Here is a 6,518-nt window from a genome sequence, read left to right on the forward strand (position 1 = left end):
ACGCTGTTGATCACTGGCTCGATCGTATTATAGGAGGATTCATTACTCAGTTCACGGTTGACACCTCAGTTAGCTATAGCAAGGCAAAGCAACACTTTCTCAAAGGGTAGCGATGTAAGTACGTAAAGTATTTAAATACTTGGATTAAAATGATATTGTGCAAAAAGAGGATTATGCAACTAACTTTGATGCTCGGGGCTACGCAAAGTGGAAAAGCTTACAGGAACGAAGGAAATAAGGGACCAGAAAATATCCCCTTGATTTCACCTCTATGAGGGGACGAGGAAGAGCTCGTGAAGGTCTTTCAATGAAGTGCGATCCATCTGATAAGGCAAAGAATTCTACAAATACCACCTCCACCCACACCGCCACCAGCTTCACCACCATCACCTCCATCTTCAACCATACCACCTCCACCACTACTGCGATTCAATATGGGAACCATAGTGAAGCTACCTATGTTCAAAGGATTGGGAAATGAGGATTGAGACCAATTCTGGTTCATGGTAAGGGTTGTATGGGAAGCGCAAGGAGTTACACATGATCATATAAAGAAAGAAAAACTGGTTAGTACCTTATAGGACCGCTTACTAACCTGGTATATTAAGAACTCCAATGATAATCCAAATGAGGGAATTGTGGATATCCAAGCAGCAGTAAATAGAGAATTTAGCAGGCCGAAGTCTAGAGCACAGTCAATCATTGGATTCAAAGAGATCATGATGCTACCAGGTGAGACTCCTTTGGAGCTGGATCAGAGGCTGAAATGTACAATTCGCGAACCTAATATGAATCTGACAAATGGACAACATCGCGAGTGGTTTTTAGCTTTGCTAATGTCACGTTTAAGGAGTTCGCTATCACAATAGAAGATAACAACCCAGGCGGAGGGCTTAGAGATTGCTATGAGGCTACATGATACCTCGATGCAAGATCCTAACTTAGGAGTTTAGTAGATCCATGCGCAGCTGAGGAATTTATGCCTTGAGATGCAGAGTCTGAAACAGGACAGGACAACTCGACTAGAAGTGCACGAAGAGGTATGGTGCGTAAAATGCAAGGTTAAGGGCCATGACAAGCACCACTGCCTAGTTTTCACAAATTACCATGCAGGAGGAAGACCGATGTCCTTAAGGCCGGAAGCGCAAGTAGGACCTATCGCAACACCTGCTTTGTGGTGCGTGATTTCTCAAATAGATGGAAAACATGCCACGGACAATTGTCACCTATTATAGAAGTATACCTAAAATTCACAACAGTTGTTCTAAAACTTTTGTATGTTAGTGGGACACGATGAGTGCACTTGTAGAAGCTATGAGTTGATGATGGATATAACTCCCACCTATAGAGTTCAGGCCGAAGCACGACACCTTGACCAAAATATAGGAATGGCATGAACATGATTTCAGGGGTGCTGACGAGGCCAAGGCAGAGGAAGACCTGGAAGAGGTCGCAGACAGTTGATAAGCTACAATTGCAGAGGGCCAAGACATTATATACGCAATTACACAGATCCAATGCACCCGCCGTGTTTGTATTTCACCTTGTTTGATAATGAGATAGAAGATTGTCCTACACTGATAGCTAGGATATGCTACAAAGGAGCGTACCACCTCCCCCGACTTGGAACATGCAGATGATCACGTTTGAGCCACGCGAGGAAGATCCGAATGTGAAAATTGTGCTTCGAAGTGGAATCGTGATGGGAGATGACAAAGGAAAACAACTAGAAGATAGTACTTGGGTTCATAAAGCTCCAGCGAAAGAAGCAGAGTTTGATTTGGAGCGCACATAGGAAACCTTCATAGAAGCTAAGAAGAGCTTCGCTGATGCCTCCACTTCAAGAAGCAAAGATAAACGGGAGTCGAGGATGGATCCATCTATACTCACAACGTTTGTGGAAACATGTATGAAGTTACTGCGTGACAGTAAGGCTGTAAAAGGTTTACAAGAACTCATTAACAGATGTGTTGGGACCGTGCCAGGAGAACCGTGCATAGTCAAGAAGATTGGAAAGCATAAAACAAGGACAGGAAGAGAAATCAGACTTACCATGTAGATCGAAGAATATGAGATGGATCAATTCATCCTGGATTTAGGATCGAATGTGAATGTTCTGCCAAGATAGACATGGGAGCGAATGGGGAGACCTACGCTGCAGTGGTCTCCAATTTCGCTAAGAATGGTGAACCAACAGAAAATAGTACCCATGGGGTGATTGTAGGGAATAACTGTGGATATTGAGGGAGCGAGCACGCTGGAAGACTTTGAAGTGATAGAGATTGTTGATGACAACAATCCCTACTCCACACTCGTAGGAATTGATTGGGCCATTGACATGAACAGGGTGATTAATCTGAAGAAGCGCAAGGTAATTTTTGAGAGGAAATCACTACTTGTAATTGTACCCCTAGACCCTATGAAAGGATTGTGCTATACGGAGCCTATGCATGATTCCAAAAGTGATGATGATTTGGACTGCATCTATAAGGTAATAGCATGAAGCTAGAACTAGGTGAATCCCATGGTAGATGGGCGGATTGCGTGGGAGCACGAAAGCTCCTGTACTTTGGATTCGGATGAGGAAACAGAGCAATGGCAAAATCAGTTACATGAGGTAACTACACTGAATTGTAATATGATGACAAGGTCACTGCGCTGCATATCGACAAAAGTAAGAGACTTGCCTACTTATGATGGTTTAAGTGAGGTAGATACCTTCTTGGATAAATTTGAAAGAGAAGTACCAAAAAAGCAATGATTCTAGGCCTTGGACTGGGTACTGCACACTACGCCTCTGAGATGGTGGGTAATGCACAAAGGGAGATTTGATGACTAGCGTGAATGTAGGAAAATGGTGCACACACGATTTGGGAAGCCTAGGGTGTGCCTAACATACAAGTACAATGAACGAGATGATCTGCGCATGCATCTGGCCAGGAGGACACAGGCCTATGGAAAAGAGCCTTAACCTCTACGGATGTACATGTACTTCACACTAAAATACATGGTCAAGAAGCATGTGTTGGGGGGAGGGGAGGTTGCAGATGGATCTTAATGCTGGGAAGACACTATGTAGGAAGAACAATCACGTAGAAGATTTTACGCGCATAAGAATTCACCAAGGTATGCAATACGCTGACCAAAGTATGTAATGTGCAGCGAAGTGATTGGGACCTGCACGTACTTGCAGTATTATGGGCTTATAGGATGACATGGAAGAAACTGACGGGACAGATACCTTTTAAGATTGTCTATGGAGTGGAAGTCGTAATGCCTATGGAATACATAGTGCCTGGTCTACGCATAACAGTGCTCACAAGTATGATGGATCGTGGAGCCCTTGAGGAGAGGCTCGTGCAGTTGGAGGAGCTTGAAGAAGAATGATTTTTGGCTGGATTTCACCAGCAGATCCAAAAGCAATGTGAAAAGGCTTGGCATGATCGACATATTAAGTTGCGCACCTTCAAGGTGAATGACTTGGTATTTTTGTATGATAGTAAGTTCGATAAATTCCCAGGGAAGATCAAAATGCATTGGCTGAGATCGTATGTTATTAAGGAGATCACAGATGCTGGCGCAGTGTAGTTGGTAAAGTTAAATGGAGAACTCTTCCTAGGAAAAGTCAATGGCAGTCATTTGAAGACATACACAGGGGGCTCAACCATCTAACTAGCCGACAAAAGCATAGTCTTAGCGTTGTAGGCAGCCGGAAGGAGGCATGGGACTATAAACTTCTCTGCCCAGGGACTGCACAATGTGAGGACTGTGTAATTTCAAGACTGTGGGTAATAGTAAAGTGTCACAGGGTCCCCGACAGCGCAAGCGTAACTGTGCTTCCGTGCGGTTTGGCTTGAAAGTGACAGTTACAATCACTATTCATGATGGGATGCTTGGTCTGAGACCAAATGGAGTGGGCAACAGGCATTTAAGGTGAACTTTATGGGCTATATTCTTGAAAATTTGCTGCCTATCGATCATTAATGGACCAAATGTGGGGGGAATGGTTAAATTCAAATTCAAAAGGCGCTATAAATTACAAAGGGCTATCCAACAAACAACACTTGGTAATTTGAGAACTGAGTTGTTGCATGCCCAGACATTCATGAACCCAGACTTGTTTGATCTTCTAAAGGTGAATTCCTTGCTTGAGCAATTACCTGAGATGTTGAGAGACTTATGGAATCACACTATGGAAGCACCTAATGAAGCCATGGATACCAGAGTAACGACCACTTAGGAAGCTGCATAGACTATTATGGAAGTGGAAGCCCCAGAAAGTGTCAAGATACTCAGAGAAATTCCCAAATCACCACGGATGCCAAGACCCAAGAAAGACAAGAAGGCCATGGTACCGGTGCTTGTTTCACCTAGAAATCCATTGAGTACTAGGCTCACCATGGAAGAAAAGGGCAAGGCTATCAATTTGGAGGCCGATGAAGAGGAAGAATTCAAAGAAATCCTGGTAGAGGAGGAGGATGTAGAAATGGAGGTTCAAACCCAGGGTTCTGACCCTCTTACCATACTACCGGCATATGTTCCTCTGCAGAAGGGTAAAGCGAAGGTGCCTAAAGAAATAGATGAGAGAAAGAGCTCTCTGTAGACTCCACTACTCCTCGATGACATTATTTTTGAAGGAGCGCACTTGGGAAGAGTGATCGTGCTCAAGTTTGAGGATTGGGATCTCGCGGACCATGAGAACTTCCCGCATCTCGTGACGGCACAACTCATGTGCCAGAAGAAAGATGCGTCGTCTAGAATGATAGTGTTGGGTGTGGAGCTTGATTATCTTATGTATTCAAAGGTATTGCTACATTGGACCTCAGTTCGTAATGGGGCGACAACGCCGCCCGTAAAATATTCACTACAACGGGGGTCTAAAGGGGGATGGCTGCAAGCTTTGGGAGCCCCCGCTGCTGGGGGGATCGGGGATAGCACCCCCGAAGCTAAGAATAGATGTAAAATTGCCTTGTAAAATGTTGTAATTTCATAGTCAATATGGGTCATTCATTAGGTAGAGATTTGATGGTAGAAGCTATGTTTAATTTAGGGTTTTTTCCCTAGAAGGCAACCCCTCGGTATATATGAGGGAATTGTATTGCGTCTATATATATCTATATTTTGATCGAGGAAGAGAGAGGAGATTGAGAGTGAAGAGGGAATTTCAGTTTGCTGGATAATATAAAAAGAAGGACTCGTTGTTTCTGTGTGGACATAGCCCAAACTGGGTGAACCACGTATATCTGTGTCTCTCTTGTTTTATGCATTTTCTGTGTTTATATTTTTGCAATATTTTATGTGTTCCATTGCTATATAATATATAATTTACTAACAACTGGTATCATAGCCAACGGTCTATTTGGTTGATAAACTCGTAGGAGAGAAGGGTTCCTGGTTCAAGTGGGAGCAATGGCAGAACATGGTAGGTTTAGGGTCGAAAAATTTAACGGCCAAAACTACCAGCTGTGGAAGATGCAGATGGAAGATTATTTGTACTAGAGAGATATGTACCAACCATTGAGTAGAAAGACAAAGAAGCCGACGAGTATGATAGACACAGAATGGGATATTCTCGACAGAAAAGCACTTGGAACAATACGGCTGTGCCTAGCGGCGTTGGTAGCGTTTAATATTTCAAAGGAAACAACAACAGAGGGTTTAATGTCGACATTGGCCAAACTATATGAAAAAACCTTGGCCTCAAATAAGGTATTCCTTATGAAGAATTTATTTAATATGAAGATGTCAGAAGGTGGATCTGTTGCTGATCATTTAAATGAGTTTAATGCAGTTACTAGTCAGTTAAGTTCTGTAGGGGTAACTTTTGATGATGAAGTTAGGGTTCTGTTATTTCTGTGCTCATTCCCAGAAAGTTGGAATGGTTTAGTTATGGCCATTAGTGACTCTATCTCTGGATCTAGTACTTTAAAGTTTCATGATGTTGTCGGTGCAATCCTTAGCAACGAAATGCGTTGGAAAAGCTCCGATGATACATCAGGTAATTCTTTGAGTGTAGAGACTAGGGGAAGAGAAATGGAAAGAGGAAAGAGCCCTGGATATCACAGTAAGTCAAGAAAAGGCAGATCCAAGTCCAGATCAGGGATAGTGTGCTAGAAATGTGGGAAGAAAGGACACCTGAAGAAATACTACAAGTCTCAAAAGGGAGAAGAAGGAGACGCACAACAAGAAACTAATCATGAAGAGAATGTAACAGGTGATGTGTTGCAAGATGGTTTGATTCTTTCATTAGAAAATATTATCGATGCCTGGATGGTAGACTCAGGGGCCTCATTCCATGCCACACCTGATAGGGAAAATTTTCATGATTATGTTTAAGGAGATTTTGGACATGGTTGATTGGGTGATGATAAACCTTATAAAATCATTGGAATGTGTAGAGTTTTCATAAAATAGTAGAATGAAAATTAGTGGCTATTGAAGGATGTAAGGCATGTTCTAGATCTGAAGAAAAATATGATTTCAATAGGGCATTTGGGAGGTGAAGGTTGCATAAATAC

Source organism: Pinus tabuliformis, chromosome 5_2 (assembly GCF_031772625.1).
Source record: "Pinus tabuliformis cultivar Carrire ecotype Pingquan chromosome 5_2, CPIR1, whole genome shotgun sequence".
Classification (NCBI taxonomy): Eukaryota; Viridiplantae; Streptophyta; class Pinopsida; order Pinales; family Pinaceae; genus Pinus; species Pinus tabuliformis.